Source organism: Mirounga angustirostris, unplaced genomic scaffold, assembly GCF_029215605.1.
Source record: "Mirounga angustirostris isolate CCGP_5_RB_7025 unplaced genomic scaffold, mMirAng1.0.hap1 SCAF_7, whole genome shotgun sequence".
NCBI lineage: Eukaryota > Metazoa > Chordata > Mammalia > Carnivora > Phocidae > Mirounga > Mirounga angustirostris.
Genome location: NW_026991715.1, coordinates 144,164,579 through 144,181,582, shown reverse-complemented (window position 1 = coordinate 144,181,582; position 17,004 = coordinate 144,164,579). Strand labels below are relative to the sequence as shown.

General features: G+C 35.4%; 1 long non-coding RNA gene across 1 annotated transcript in view; it reads left to right on the top strand.

Moving 5' to 3' along the window:
* Nucleotides 1–1,695: 1,695 nt before the first annotated feature.
* Nucleotides 1,696–17,004, top strand: part of LOC135365270 (uncharacterized) — a 29,280-nt gene continuing 13,971 nt past the window's right edge. The window contains exons 1-2 of the long non-coding RNA XR_010412913.1: nucleotides 1,696–1,895; nucleotides 16,081–16,197. This is a non-coding gene — a long non-coding RNA (uncharacterized LOC135365270). The remainder of the gene's footprint in view (nucleotides 1,896–16,080; nucleotides 16,198–17,004) is intronic.

Below are 17,004 nucleotides of genomic sequence, written 5' to 3'. Positions count from 1 at the left end.
GCAGACAATATTATTTGGTTATCAAGCAGCCATTTTACTCCTTCCTTGTGTAACAAAACAAAACAAAACAAAACAAAAGCAAAATATTTTTGAGGGACAATGACAACCCTGTGCAACTTTCCCAGAGAGTTGCTTTCTCAGCTTGGTTTGCAATTGGACATGGCTATGGATATATTTATTTATTTGTTTTAAAATTTCATTTATTTATTTATTTTGAGAGAGAGAGAGTGGGGGGGGGGAGAACAGAGGGAGAGAGAGAATCTCAAGCATACTTCACACTGAGTGCAGAACCCAATGCAGGGCTTGATCTAATGACCCTGAGATCATGACCTGAGCTGAAGTCATGAGTCAGACGCTTAATCGACTGAACCATCCAGGTGCCCCCTATGAATATATTTATATATCCTATAAGGCAATAAGGCAGAGTCTTCTGGTGGGTTTCTGAGAGAGAAAAGATCCATGTGAAGAAAAGCCCCTTCGCTTCCCATGCACACTGTCTTTGAATTTGGGCATGAAAAGTGCAATTGAATAAGGAGATAGCATAATGAGATTCAGGGCAATACACTGAGAATGGTTGAAAAGATGGATAGACAGGTTAATTTGTTGACCTTCTATAAGATTCCCTGGCAGTAGCATAATTAAGTCTCTATTTCTGTAGCCGCTATTAGTTGGGTATTCTGATATTTGCAGTTGATATAATACTAAATGAGTAATCAAAAAATTGCTGTACCTGTGCATACTAATTTTCTTCTAAAATCATGGTTACAAATGTGTTGCATTTTAATTCAATGGTGTTAATATTAACTATTCAACTTATGAAGCCAGTATTGCTTGGCATATCTAGGAAATGAATACATACATCAGGGCTGTTCCTTACTTTCAGAGGCCTTTCAACATATTTTAGAGATAAGAGAAAGATTGTATGTCACATTTTGGCAAGACTTTCCTACTTCTCCTCAAATTCTCTCCCTCTCTTCTGATCCTGAGAGATCATGTCAATGCATCTAAAATGGCAGTCTGTATATATTTCAGTGTGCTTACAATACTTTCTTTTTTTCAGTGGCAATATAACCCAGTATTAGTTACACTGTCGTATTCAATGCCCTGCACAGAATATTGTCCACTCAGACACTTTATTCATATTTTCAAACATTACTTAATTTGTTTACTTAATAGACATTTCTTGAACAGTTAGGATGGACATTTCTTGAACAGTAAGGATGGACAGAGTCTTGAGGGGGTTAGGCATATTTTTAAGGATTAAGGAGTCAAGCTTCCTGCCCTCTAGGAGCTCATGATTTACTTTTACAATTAAAGAAATACATGGCATACTTTTAGCATACATTATTACAAATGCATTTTTAAAATAACAATGAAACAAAAACCCCACCACCCTCATGACCGACAATAATTAATTCTGCCATAGAGACTTGCAAAATAAGTCACAGAAAAAGATACATACAATCTTAGCTGAGAATAATGTGTTGTGTTTGGAAGAAGAAAGAAGGGTGTTGTGGAAGTATGAAGAACATGGAGATTTAAACCGGTTTGGAATTTTCAGAAGAAAAACATTTTTTGATGTGTTACTAGTTTAGACAGTAGAATAATCTTAGAGGTTTTTGACATGAATTTGAAGATGCGTATATGAGATGTTAGCAGTAAAAAACTGAAGTATCCACACCCGAATCTCATGCATTGTTTTAGACATTAGAGCTGGTTATCATGTTTCTGGTTTTCTTTTCCTTCCAGGAACATGGGAAGATCAAACTTTCATGTTCCCTTGAAGTTTAATATGGCTGTGTAGCCACCCAAAATTTATTGGGGTCTTTTCTATGCCCCCAAATCTCAAAATTGCTTTGACAGTTGGGTATTACATCTCTTCTCAAATATACAGGGTAAGTGTCCATTGTGTTTAATGGAAATATATTCTCTTTTCTAATATTTTGACCTCTTACTAATACTAATAATACTAATACTTTTTTTAGATACATGACAATGCCAACTCTTTTCCATCTTGAAATAAAACCAAAAACATTAACAAAACTAATAATAAAATACCCTTCCTTTCACCTTGTATGCCCTCCAATGACTGACTCTCCTTATCTTTCAATGATCCTGCTTAGCCAATACGAAATAATTGCATATGGTTATTTTCACCAGCTTTATATCTCAGATTCACTGAAGCCACTATGATTTTGCATCTAGGTCTTGACTTGGTCAAGCTCTCATCATAGCATATTTTATTATACTGGTAATTTTATATTTTATTTTTCTGATATGGGCATTTATTTTATCTTAGTATACAATTTTTTTGAAATTTAGCTATAATTAAATTTTTGCATGTCTTTACCAATGAATATATGATTTAACCAATTCAAAATTTGTTGGGAAGCTAATATAAACTTGGTATTCTCATGGAGCTGGAATGATAAAAATTGGTAGTTATGGCCTATTAAGAAATGATATGTGGTAAATAATCTAGGCTTTCACTTGAGACATCGAAACACAGCCTGTATTCTAGAAACTGTGGTGAAGTACATATCATAAATTCTTCTCAAAGAATAAAACCCAATTTGGGATCATTTTAATCCCTGATTAGATTAATGTTATCAGCTAATATCTTAATTTCTATTTAGATTCAAAATATATTCTACTCTGAAAATATTATTACATTATTCAGAATACAAATATTATTCCAACCTTAACAATTTCACAATTTTTAACATCAGAAGTCAAGAAAAAATGAGAAAATAACACATTGCTTTGAAATACTGCAATTAAGTTGACCACTGACATTTCTAAAGAAACTATATAATATGGTAGGTGGTGGAATACCTTGACATTTTTTAAAGAAAATAACTACTGATCCACAACCTTATGCCCAGCAATTGTATCCCCCAAATGAAGTAAAAATAGATACTTGAGCCAAACACATGTTGAGAGATTTGACACCAAAAGAACAGCCCTAATACAAATATATTTTTTCATGTCATTTTATTTTATTTATTTTTTTATTATGTTCAGTTAACCACTGTATAGTACATCATTAGTTTTTGATATAGTGTTCAATGATTCATTAGTTGAGTATTTAAAAAAGTTCTTGAGGCTTGTGGAAAATGTTAACTGATAAAAGTGTTAGTTTTTTTTAAGTTTTTAATCTTTATTTTTCTCTTGTTCCATTTTCCTAGTATCACAAAGTGTTCCCAAACTAGAAATTTTTTTTTGTTCTTATGTTAATCCCCATACATTACATCATTAGTTTTAGATGAAGTGTTCCATGATTCATTGTTTGTGCATAACACCCAGTGCTCCATGCAGAATGTGCCCTCCTCAATACCCACCACCAGGCTAACCCATCCTCCCACCCCCCTCCCCTCTAGAACCCTATTTGTTTTTCAGAGTCCATTGTCTCTCATGGTTCGTCTACCCCTCCGATTTCCCCCGCTTCATTCTTCCCCTCCCGCTACCGTCTTCTTCTTCTTTTTTTTTTTTCTTAACATATATTGCATTATTTGTTTCAGAGGTACAGATCTGAGATTCAACAGTCTTGCACAATTCACAGCGCTTACCAGAGCACATACCCTCCCCAGTGTCTATCACCCAGTCACCCCATCCCTCCCAGCCCACCCCCCACTCCAACAACACTCAGTTTGTTTCCTGCGATTAAGAATTCCTCGTATCAGTGAGATCATATGATACATGTCTTTCTCTGCCAAACTAGAAATTTTTAACCACTTAAATTTATGATTAGTGAAAGTGGCAAACTGACGTTGCCTTTATTTTATTTTGTACTTTGTGCAGATTATTCTTTACTTCCTTCTGACTCTCCTCCCTTTTGTTGGACTGTTCTTAAATTGTCATTTTCCCTTTAGTTATTTGGAAAGCTTTATATAATATGTCAACTTTCTGACATTTACACTAAAATATATCTCATGTGTTTGACTTAAAGACTAAATTTTAACAATTTAAAGAACTTACTATGAACTATATTGATAGAATGAAAGCACTCATTTATATAGCATTATAATTATCAAAAGTTATTCTGCATGCTTTAAATATAAGGATTTATTTATGTATTTTCATGCATATATTTTCCAAATATTTATATTCCTAATTTTCCATAGTCTACATTAGAGATTTTAATACCCTAGGGCAGAGGAATATTTAAGTCAGGGTATAAAGTGTAAATAAATAAATTCCAAGAGCTTTCCTTCCAAGAAGTATGTAGCAGTTAGTAGGAAGCCAGTGAAGGCACCAATCTTGTGGCAAACACTTAAAATCAATGAAGAAGAAGAAAAAAATATATATATATACATATATATATGTATATATATATGTATCTGTCATTCCTAGTGGAACTGAGATTAATGACCAATTCAAACCTAGGGACATTTGCTGAGTCTGAATTTACTCTGAATTTTGTGCATGTCATAAGATAGAGGATTCTACTAGGCTTTCTATAGGAAGAGAGAAGCTTGAGATGGCCCTGTGGGCTGGCAGAATTAATCATAATCTAAAAAAGCAATAGATGCATGATTGGTTTTAATCATGAGACATTTACAGATGATGGAGCAATGTATTGAGTTGGAAAAGAATGGAGGGGTCCAGAAGAGTAGAGTTAAATCTGTATATAACCCTTTGCTATCTAAGAGACAAAATACCAACAGAGGATGAAACTGATACCAAAAACATCACAGGTCTCACCTTCAAGTCATTCAAAACTAATTAGAAGTGAAATATGTATAATTAAGCTGCAGACCAGACAGTCTCAACACAGCTAAATCCCTGCTTCTTATCCTACAGACCTTTTAAAATAGTATCATTTTTAATAACAAGAGACTTAGCAATATCCATGCTATCCATGGCTGACGTTTTCTATAGAAACAAAGAGAAATAACACACTGAGCCGTATACGGAGTATAACATGCTTCTGGATCTGTTTTAAGCACTTGTACAGATCTTCAAGTTTTCCATATGAAATAGGTGATAGAGTCTTAGCTAACCCTGGAGCCACAGTCCCTGACTCCATATTTTGCCTCCCTTCTTTCTCTCCAGGCCGGATTATCACTCTGCCTACAGATGAGGGATGATTAGGATTGGCAAAGAGATACAGATGTAGTTCTAAAACTCTGAATTCGCATTGGTCCTTAGGATGTATTTCCACAGTAAAATAATATAATAAAAAAAAGAGTAAGTTAATTTTCAGGGTAGAATACAGAAGCTTTTGAGTATATAGCTCTCTACCTCTCTACCAATTATACATAATTATAAATTGTACTTACAATTACTTATCATTAACTATATATGAATAATACTTAAATACCTATAATTATAAGAATTATGCTTAAAATGACTATTATACACTTATAATTTAATATATGTTATGCTTATATATATAATATAATTTGTAGGTTGATTTTTATTAATCCTAGGCACTAGAAAGAGAATGTTTTTAACCTATAATTAAAGTACTACTAAATCACATTAGAGACACATTTAAACACACTATTGCACTGTTACTCTGAATCAGTTCTTTAATTTGTTAAGTATCTCTAAATAAGTAGCAATAAAATATTAATGATAATACATACTTTAAAGATTTCTTGAAATGGTTCAATTAAATGTTATTTTTAAAGTACTAGGTACATATTTAACTAGTATTATATGAAATGCATGCTATAATAATACTTTGAAGGCAGTCTTGTGAATATAACACTTTAAATTATTTTATGAATATATTTATTTATATTATGTAGATTTTATGAATTTACTAATTTTGAATAGAAACATACACACATATATATGTATATAAATATATATATTGAAATGTTATTCAGTTTTATAAAAGAAGGAAATCCTGCCTTCTTTTATGGATAAACTATTGAGGATAAACCATTTATAAGGATAAACCTTAAAGATATTATGCTAACAAAAATAAACCAGTTAGAGAGGGACAAATACTGTATGATTCCACTTGTATGAGGTATCTATGAGAGTCAAACTCAAAGAAGCAGAGAGTAGAATGGTGATTGTCAGGGCTGGGGGAGGGAGAATGGGAGTTGTCATTCATTGGGCATGAAGTCAGTTATATAAGATGAGTAAGTTCTAGAAATCTACTGTACAACATTGTACATATAGTTAACAATATGGAAATGTGGACTTCAAAATTTGTTTTGAAGATAGAACTCTTCAGTATTCTTACCACAATAAAAATTTGTTATTTAATACCATAGTTCTCTCGCTTTACTCCCTAGATAACTTTCAGTAAGCAGTCCATGGTTGATTTGCCTTCTAACATAGATTCCTAAATTCCACTGTGCAATGACGCAATCTGAAAGCCTACAGTTACTTCGAAAAAGTAGTATATCAAATCCCAGTGGAGGAGAGACACGCATGAGATAATTTTTTCTTTTCTTTTCTTTTCTTTTTTAAAGATTTGATTATTTATTCATGAGAGACAGAGAGAGAGAGAGAGAGAGGCAGAGACAGAGGGAGAAGCAGGCTCCCTACGGAGCCACCCAGGTGCCCCGAGATAATTTTTTCTATTTTAAGTTTTTTTCTTTATTTAAATAATCTCTACACTTGACATGGGGCTCGAACTCAGGACCCTGAGATGTAGAGTTGCTTGCTTTTCTAACTGAGCCATCCACGCACCCCTTGCATGAGATATTTTTATGTAAACTGCATATGTCATGAGGGTGCTTAGATATCTGCTTATTTACTCCATTTGTTTACAAGCATTTGAACAGGCTTGCTTTGAGGGGAATGGCATGTGGGAATCAATCTGAAATCTACTTCAATACCAACCATAAAATCAACAATTAAGAGAAAAATGTATACTGGGCATCACAGAAATTAGCTGTATGACAAAGGGACACCGAAGCATTTTAAAAAGAAAACTTAGTGAAGTACTTTCTCACACTGTTGAATGACTCAGTGACAGCGATGTTGTAATGACAGTCAAATGAGCTCAGAGATGCACGATGCCAGCCAGAACTGGACAAACACACAGGATCCAGTGTATATGAAATTTGTAGTAGTGAGTGTGCAGGTTAAGATTGAATTTTCGATGTGAAATGTAACTCTTGTATTATATCACTCTCATTTCTATAAAGTTTTATACCAAACAGAAGTGGATATTATAATATTGTTACATATGTCCATGTGTTATCCTGCTTTTGGAAAGGCATAGATAGATGGATAGATAGATAAATAGACAGATGGTAGATGGCTCATGGTATTTTGTTAAGTCAGCCATAGCAAACTAGTACAAATACCTTGGTCTGAAGCAGGATAACCAAGAGGCCGTATGGAAATAACTATGATGAGATGGAAATATGGATTTAATTAGGACGCATACCAGTTAGGCACACATTAGCAGGAATGCTAGGAAGAGAGTAATGAATAAGACAGACACAATCCCATCTCTTAACAAACTTGTTTGCTAATGATTACAACCCATTATCATTTTTTTAAACAAAGAGTGTTTTTTTAAAAAAAGATATATTTATTTGAGAAAGAAAAGGGGGATGTGGCAGAGGGAGAAACAGAATCTCAAGCAGACTCTGTGTTGAGCGCAGAGCCTGACGGGAGGCTTGATCTCACGACCCTGATATCATGACCTGAACTGAAACCTAGAGACTGATGTTTAACTGAATGAGCCACCCAGGTGCCCCACAACCTATTATTTTTAATGTAAATATGTACATATTAACTTGTGCCCCAAATCCCTGCTTTCCCTTAACCTATCACAGATCTATTCTAATTTTGATAAATAGATACACAAATTACTGTTTCTAATAGGTCCATAATCTTTCATTTTATGGCAATACAATAGTTTTATTAAAAATACTACTTTGGGCAGTTAGGTTGTTTCTAAGTTTCACTACCATACAAGTTCCACAGTGCAGTGTTTAAGGTGTTAAATTTTCCTGGGATTAAAATTTTGCTGCTGAAGACTTCATTGCCATCATATGAATGTGTTTTGGTATATTAAAGTGGAATTGGGAAAAGTTTCAGAAATCATCAATAAGCCAATTCATGCAGCCTAAAGATGTGACAAACCTTTTTATAAAAATTCTTATTATTCTACATATTATGTAAGGGAGTAACACTACCATGAAAATGAATTTAGTCAAGCACTGTATTTGTTACTGAAGTATCTTAATATTGCTTATTTAATATTAAGGTTGTGATTTTTTTGTATTTTGTATAATATTATTAGTGTTTAGTCCTCATTAATTAGTATACTGAAATTCAATACCAATGCAATATGTTTCTGCAATTTTTTATTGGAGTTTATCTTAACAGTTTTATATGTGTTGATGGCTGCATTTCAAAAATGTCAAAGTCTTAGATAGGAAATAGTTCTCAGGAACTGTCTCATAAAATATCTATACCCTTACTACTAAATCAAGAAACCTTTTTTTTTTTCCCTTCTCTTTAACCAGTGACAAAGGCAATTTTGGCCACATTTACGAAAAAGCATAAAAATGGGTTTCATGTTATAAGTGGTTTCTGGATGGATTAAATTTCATCTCTTTCCTCTCAATTTGGTTTTGAAATCAGGTTAAATTTATTTTTAGTAGGAGAAGAATCCCACCTCCAGTCAATTTTACTTACCAGTTCATGAACTATTTTATTAAAAATATTTCTATTTTAACAGAGTTTCCATGCTTCTGCCATTTGTCTTGCCACTAGAGCTTTGGAATACACCATTCTTCTTTGAAATGTATTTCTCTATATCTGATTAAAGCTTCCTGTAACAATGCAACTTCTTTTGAGTATGATTCATACTTCTGATATGGTGCACATTTGATGGGCTTTCAGAAAGAAGCAGGGTAAGTAAAGCTCATTGACATTTTCTTGGATACATTTGTTATTATCCATCTCTTGGTATGTTTACATTCTAAGGATGCCTTCCTTTAGTGCAGCTAAATAATTCATGTGGAAAAAGAAAAAGATTTGTAGGGAAATAGTGCTAGGTCTCCTTATTTTTTCTTATCTTTTTCACAAAAGAACAGATGTACCAGAGCAAAATACACCAAGGGTTTGGTTTGCCTTCTCCCAGTAAGGAGAAATTCAGGGTATAGTGAAGAGACCTGATAGTTAGTATATAATTTCCAAGAAAAGCAAAGAGCATACTGCAAGAGGAAAGTATACAATATATATGAATAATTAGTTTCCTTTTATGCTTGCTTTGCTTTTGTTAACTTCTTGGTGACAGCCAAGTAGCACATGAGTAAATCAAATACTTGTAGTCTCCAGAGTAGTTCAAGAAGGGGAAGACAACATAAAAAAAGATTTGTTATAAAAATACCACCATCCCTGTGCTAAAGTGGTTTATTAATATGTGTGGTTGGGTGTTTGTCCTGCAAAGGGACCTCAGGCTTGTTGGCTGAGTCTCTGTGTTCAGTCCAGTTCTAGAGCACTGTGGACCGTTAGGGGGAGTTCAAGGTACTCTTCCTCCTCGTTCCTGAGTCAAGGTTGAGATTGGATTTCTCAACATGTTACACAAGGTTTTTAAAATTTCAGGCTTCTGCCTGGTGGGTGCTGTCTTTGTCTGTCTCTTCTGAATTCGGCTAGAATGGAGATCCTCTCAACCCCTTCCCTCTCCACACAGCATGCAGTTCCATCAGGAACTTCCAGGTCCCCCAGAAGAAGCACTTTTTTTAATCTCATACATTAGGTCTCCAACATGGAGCAGGTGCAAATGAAACGTGGGATAAATAACCTGGACCGGAAGTTCTGAGCCTTAGTAAAACAGCCTGTGTTCAAAGGTAGCAACTTGTACAAGAAAGGTCTGTAACTTATAGGCTTTAGCTGTGTTTGCTCTCAGTGTAGTTTGTGCACCCAGAAGAACAAGATGCTTTCATTATGCTACATATTCTGGAACAAGCCGACCAGAGCAGGGGTTTCCAATGGAGAGTTTGGGTCTACAGTCCTCATTTTCCTGCGTGAATGTGTGTTTATATGGATTCAGGGGTAGGTATACTTGAAGATGCTTCTGAAGATGACTTAAGCAATAGTAGACAGGTGGGTTAAGAATTTAGGAACTTTGGCTACTATTAAAAAATTGCTTCACAAACATTACCTTAAGAAAGCGAGGTTAATTTATACCAGGAAGAGGGGAATGAGATGAAAGAAAATCCCCAATTTGAGAGGGTAAATCCTTGGATTAAGAGAGTTCTCTAATATCAAAGCTGAAAATGCAAATGAAGCTGGATATCCACTGAGCAGCATTCTATAGGGAAATCAGCTCTATCCTGACTGTGCTGATGGGAATTCTCCTGGCCTGAGTAGTGGTCACCTTAAAATAGGTGAAGTTAATCTGGAAGGTATTTGACTTTGTGGTGTGAACCTTTGTTGGATCTCTGTATTTCAAACATTATGTGCTTTTATTCATTCCAGGTTAAAATAGTGGTGAGTCACTAAAAAAAAAAAAAAAAAAAAAAAAAATAGAAGCGTGCATCATGGACTAGAACAAGTATGGAGTGCCTTGCTTGGATATGGAGAAAACTGCCTCCCAAAGCATAACAAATAGTGCAATGTTGAGATGCTGAAAAAGAAAGATCCAAGAAAGAAGTGGCAAAAGGGAAAATGAAGGGTTTAGTAGTAAGATGGAGAGGAAATAAAATGATGCAGCTGTGGGAAGAAGTGAGCACTGGTTGCACTCTATGGCTCTCTATGGCACAGGTGTAAATGCTATAAGGAGCAGGAATACTGTAGGCACTCCTGAGAGGTGTGGAAGCACCCTCTATTGCTCGCATGGCGTAATTTGGGATATGTTGTTCTTATGCTCCACCTTCAGAGTCAGATAAACCCTCCACCCAAAATTTGGTTTGGGTTATGTCACTAATGATGATATTCACACACACACCCCCCAAGAAGATATGAAAAAGTGTATTACTTACATAATTGATGACTCTGGTGAGAGCAGGGAAGGCTTCTCAAGTGAGTACAAAATGTCTCGGAAAGGCAACTCGTCTGAGATTTTACTGTGGTTAGCGCTGGGGTCAGGGTGAGGGTTCTTGAGGGTGTGGTTTGAATCTCCAGCTGATGCCAGAGGAGGGAGCACCCAGGCCTCCCAGTCAGCTTGCCAGCTTCCCCCAGTGTGGGATGCAAAGGCGAGAGGCAGGGGTGAGAAATAAAACTGCCAGCAGTCACACACTAGTTAAAGGGCTCAGAGCCTTCATTGTGGCCACCGTCTGCTGAAACCTGCATAAGCCTCTCTGATGACCTCGTTCAGACAGAAGAGCTAAGCATGAACCGAAATGGAAAGTAGAACCAGAGAATGCAGCAGAGTTGGCTACAGCCATGCCTTAATTTATTTCTGAAGCTTGTGTTAAAAACACGAAATTTAATGTACTCTCAGTCAAGTCCCTAATGGTGTTTATGACATGACAAAATGGAAAAGAAAGCCCAAGTGGAAAAGAAGAAAAAAGAAAGCAAGCAAGCCCAGGTGACCAGCTCAAATATGGGTGTGAAAGCAAGGCAGCATAGCCATGACATTCAGGGCCAGTTGTAGAAAGACTGCATTGTTTAATAAATGGTGCTAAGACCATATAGATGAAGGCTGAGTCCCTGTCTCCTCCCCATATGGCGACAGATTTCAGATGGATTTTAGTTCATATCAGAATTATTAAACTGCTAACATATTTGAGGTAGTCTTTTTTTTTTTAATTTTGGGATGTAGACACATTTTATATTTCTAAAACCAGAGGTCAGAAAGTTAAAGAATTAAAAAAACAAAAACAACAACAACCACAACAACAAAAAAGAAAATTAAAGAATTGCCTACTTACAGGAAGGGCAGCTGTGGCAGCTTCCAGAGGTTTTCCTCTTAGAACAGTGGGGCTATCCCTTCCATCTCTTCCTCTTGGTCTCTCTCCCACAGAGGGTGGGTACAAGGCTCCCAGACTAGAAATATTAACATTGTGTTCCAAAAGGAGAGGAGTTACTGAATGACTCTGGAAGAGGGATGTCATGAAAGCTTTGTATCTTTCATCTTTTCTGGGAGAGAGAAATAAATTCCCATCTTATTTAAACTTCAATCTTTTTTGTTTGTTTCTAAGATTTATTTATTTATTTATTTGAGAGAGAGAGCGAGAGAAAGAGCACAAGAGAGGGGAGGGTCAGAGGGAGAAGCAGACTCCCCGGTGAGCAGGGAGCCCGATGCAGGACTCGATCCCGGGACTCCAGGATCATGACCTGAGCCGAAGGCAGCCACTCAACCAACTGAGCCACCAGACGCCCCTAAGCTTCAGTCTTATTTAACCACTTCTTAACTGGGAAACGGCAACAAAAGCTCTTGCAAGGTAACTGGACAAAAAATAACATAGGAGGAAAAAGATAGGAGGAAAACATTCCCTAGGAATTCACAATACAAAGAATACAAAGGTACTGTAAATTAGTTTTATTTTTGAATTTTCTAAGAAGAAATAAATATACATAATAGTGATAAGGTAAATCAAATATCAAATATGTAAATATATTATAAACATATACATTGTATATTAAATAGTAAATTTTTGAAATTATATCCTATACAATATGCTGTTATAATAAAATACATGTGATAGGTTACAAAAATTAGATTGGCAAGGTTTATAAAAGTTTGGTCAAATTTTTTGTTGGCCAATTTGCTAGGATTTAAGCAGTCCCACACCACCTGCCTTTGGCAAGGAAAATGCAAATAGCCTATATGAAGATCAATTTGACAATGAAACCAAAGAATTGAAAAGTGACTCATTCAACCATTAAGAAATCATCTCAACAAATTTCAAAAATATGGGTACATAGTTCTGTCTAAATTGAAAAAAATTTATTTACAAGTAAAAATTTGGCTAGATAAAAATATACAATCATATTAAGGCATGATATTCATTCATTAGAAATATAGATTAGCTTGGGCATCAAGTAAAAAACAAATAAAAAAAAGAGTAAAGAGAGGTAGATTTGGGTTCATTTGGAGTGGGGGTAGGTAAGTAATTTTGGTGTGAAAATCCAATCCTATGTCTATGTAACAACACATGTACAGAAAACTAATGTATAGAAAGTAAATCCTTTCTGTAGATTATCTCAATCCAGTCAGTAGAGCCGATACTCTTCTGAATGTGCTGATTTAGTTGATTTTAATACTTATTACTGTAAATGAATCTGAATTTCATTCTAATGAAGAACATGATGATTTAGCCTAATCCACCACAAGTTAGGAAATCATTATTGCTAAAAAAATAAATAAATAAATAAAGTTTTTGATTTTAGATTTTTTTTGAAGATTTTATTTATTTATTTAACAGAGAGAGAGAGAGAGCACAAGCAGGGGAAGCAAGAGAGGGAGAAGCAGGCTTCCCGCTGAGCAGGGAGCCAGACGGGGGACTTGATCCCAAGACCCTGGGATCATGCCCTGAGTCGAAGGCAGATATTTAACCTACTGAGCCACGCAGGCACCCTGATTTTGGATTTTTAAAGGTGCTAAGGAATTTTCTTAAATCAATATGAACTTTTTTTTTTTTACTTCTCAGGATACAAAAGAAACTATCAGTGGAAAAAATTTGTTTTTTATAGTAAAAATGTACACTTTCTTTTTTAGTCAGCACATTTTAAGATAAACACCATATTTGTAACTTTATTTAAGTATTTGTTAGCTCACAGAACAGAAATCTGATTTCTGGGAAAATTTGAATTGTGCAACTTTCTATACATATTACATTATTTAGAGATTGAATCTTTTAGTTATCAGATAGTAACAAGCTTCTGACTATGGATAATATTAATGGCATCTCAGCCTTATCCCTCCTTGAAGATGACATCACATATGCATATTTACTTTATTTTTTTTTACTTCTTTCCCTGTTAGCAACATTACATACAACGACTTAATTATCTGGATAGAACTGCCTTGCATTTTGTAAATGAAGCACTGTCACAACATCTTACGTTTTATGACAGAGATAAATTGCATTTCAACAAATGAAGTTTTTATTCCAGTCCAATTTTCACTGATGGAGTTGTTTGAGCCAACAATCCCATTCAATTCCCTTTTTTTAGGAATTTCAAGTCAATACATTAAATATGATTTAGTGTGGCACTAGGCAAATATCTCAGGCAAGAAAGAACTTAGTATGAATTTTACAAAGAAATTTAGGAAATGGAATTGGACACTTGAAGAATGCAATGGGAAGTAAGATAAATAGAGGTGCTAAAGTAATTTTTGTATTAAATGTTTATACAATTTATGAGGAAAGTCTTATGTGCTTCACAAAATCATCGTGCACCATGAGGCCTATATCTTACAGCTATTCAAAAGTGTAATAAGACAAAGATGACATTTCATGTATGAAGGCCTAGAAAATTCAAAATGCATTCTTGTAATAGATAAATAAATAAGTAATGCAGATTTTTAAAAATCTAAAACAAATAAGGAATACTTTTGGTTTTGTGCTTATCCATAAATATATGTAATTCTTGTCCCCACAAAATCCAGTGACCATACATATATGTATATAGAATTAAATGTAGAATATTAAATTTTTTGAAAATATTGAGGGACATATGCTGTAAAAAAAAAAAAGATAACTATACACTCTGGAGGGGAAAAAAAACCAATCTGAACTTACTGTAATGTGAATATAAGCAGGCAGATTCTAAAACGAAGTGGAAATTTTCAAGAACAGAAAGACAGAAGGTGAATAGCTTATCTTCAGCAGCTTTTAGCCTGAAGGCACACTGCAGTTGACTTCACATGTAGCAGCTAAAATTCTGGTAGGATATTCACAATCAGAGGGGCTTAAAAAAGCGGAGGAGAAAGGTGGAGAAAACCACAGATACTGCAAGGGGTTGGGCAGCACCCAGAACAGAGCAGGAGATGGGAGTCATGTATTCTGACCTTAAAGTACAAGATATAATTTTAAATTACTAGATCTAAAATAAATAGGAAAACATGTCTTATTCTCAAGAAAAAAAACAACGGATATTGGCAACGCAATAACCCAGATGTTGGAATTATCAGGTTAGGATTTTACACATGTATTTTTAGCTATGCTTCATATTGTAAAGAAAAATAAGTTTGCCATCAGTGAGAAGGTAAGAATATATCAGGAGGAAGATAGAACATATAAATACAAGTGAAAAGAAAATTCTAGAAGTGGAAACATATCTGAAAAATTTTCAATGTTGAATCCTTCTGAATTTGTTGAATAAACATTAATTACTACCCCTACCTCTGACTTCATCTTCCCTATATGTGAGTCGGTAAACAAAATTCCCTTTTTTATAAGGACAAGTCATATTGGATTGGGGCCCACCCTAATGATCTCATTTTAATTTAATTGTATTTGCAAAGACCCTATTCCCAAGTAAGGTCACATTCTGATGTGCTAGAGATTCAGATTTAAACACAGGGATTTTGGGGGGACACAATTCAGGCCATAAGAGGTTTAATGGAGGAAAAAGTTAATATCACAAAGATACATTAATGGAAATTATATGATCAGAAAAAGAAAATGTTGAAAAAAAAAGAAAACATAAGAGAACAGCTTTCTCATGGAACTTTTGGACAATATCCAAATATCTAAAAAGACTGTAACAGGAACTCCATAAAGAGAGGAGAGAAAGAGATTATGGCAGAAAACTAAGTATTTGAAAAGATAGTGGTTAAGGGGCTCCTGGGTGGCTCAGTCATTAAGCATCTGCCTTCGGCTCAGGTCATGATCACAGTGTCCTGGGATCGAGCCCCTCAACGGGCTCCCTGCTCGGCGGGAGCCTGCTTCTCCCTCTCCTGCTCCCCCTGCTTGTGCTCTCTCCCTCTGTCAAATAAATAAATAAAACCTTTAAAAAAGAAGAAATAAAGTAGGGAATACCATATAGCTTAGGTGAGCACTGTACTGATGGAGTGAAATTAAACCACCTCGCCCGGCTTTTTATCACTTTTTCACAGGTGGCTGGTGTTAGTTACTACTTATCCTTGACTTCATTCGCCTCATAAAATTGGAGGATGTGCTTCTTGACTTTGAGAAGTTCCAGTCACTGTTAGTTTCACATCTCTTCCTACTATCTACCTATCTTCGCCTAATGCAGGAAAAAATGAAAATCTTCTTCGGCTGCGGTCAGCATGGGCTATCCCCCAAACTTGAAGGGTTTGCTCCGGTCCCGTCGGTGTATCTGCAGACCCTTGCCTGCCCCGGATGAGCTCTGGTAAGCTGCTCGTGTTCCAAAGGTCACAGGAATGTTGTGCCAATTAACTCAATTGTGGTAATCATTTCACAACATATACATAAATTAAGTCATCCCCTCGTACACCTTAAAGATCACACTGTACAGCCCAAATGTATACAGTTTTTATGAATAAATCTGCCTTCATAAAACTGGAAAAGTTTTTTAAAAAGAAGAAAAGAAAGGTCACAATTTGGAAAACACTGTTTTAGCAGCTCTATCATGAATGTTTCTGCAGTGTTGGGGGTGGGTGGGTTGTCCTCTCCTCCCCTTTTCCAAACAATTTTCGACATAGCCCCTTCCAGTTTGTCCTTGCAATTCTTGTATGTGCTTGTGGCCGCCACACCTAATGATTAAATATGTAAATTTTCGCTGGATGACACAGTTTAGTTTGCAGAGTTGGACGCCGAACGGTTTGACAGCCCGGGAAAGCCTTGAGTTCAGTTGCTGTGACAGTTTACTGTTAAGTGTTCAAATCATGCTAAGTTTGCACTAAAATGTTATGCTTTCAGCGGCAATTCCATGCAGTAATCAGTTTTGCATGTTTAATTGCATATCTTTTATGAGTCATTTAGATGCAACTTCTTGCAAATATAGCCTTGATTTGGGGTAAGAGAAAACCTAAAATGTATGTAAAGCTTCATGATAATGCAGGGCCGAGGAAAACCGAGTGGAGGCAGCTGGGTGATGGCACAGCAACGTGTTGATTGGTAGGAAAACAAATTAAAATATACTGTACTATAAATACTTGCTTTTTCATTTGAAATCTCTGTTGGTAGATCTATGATG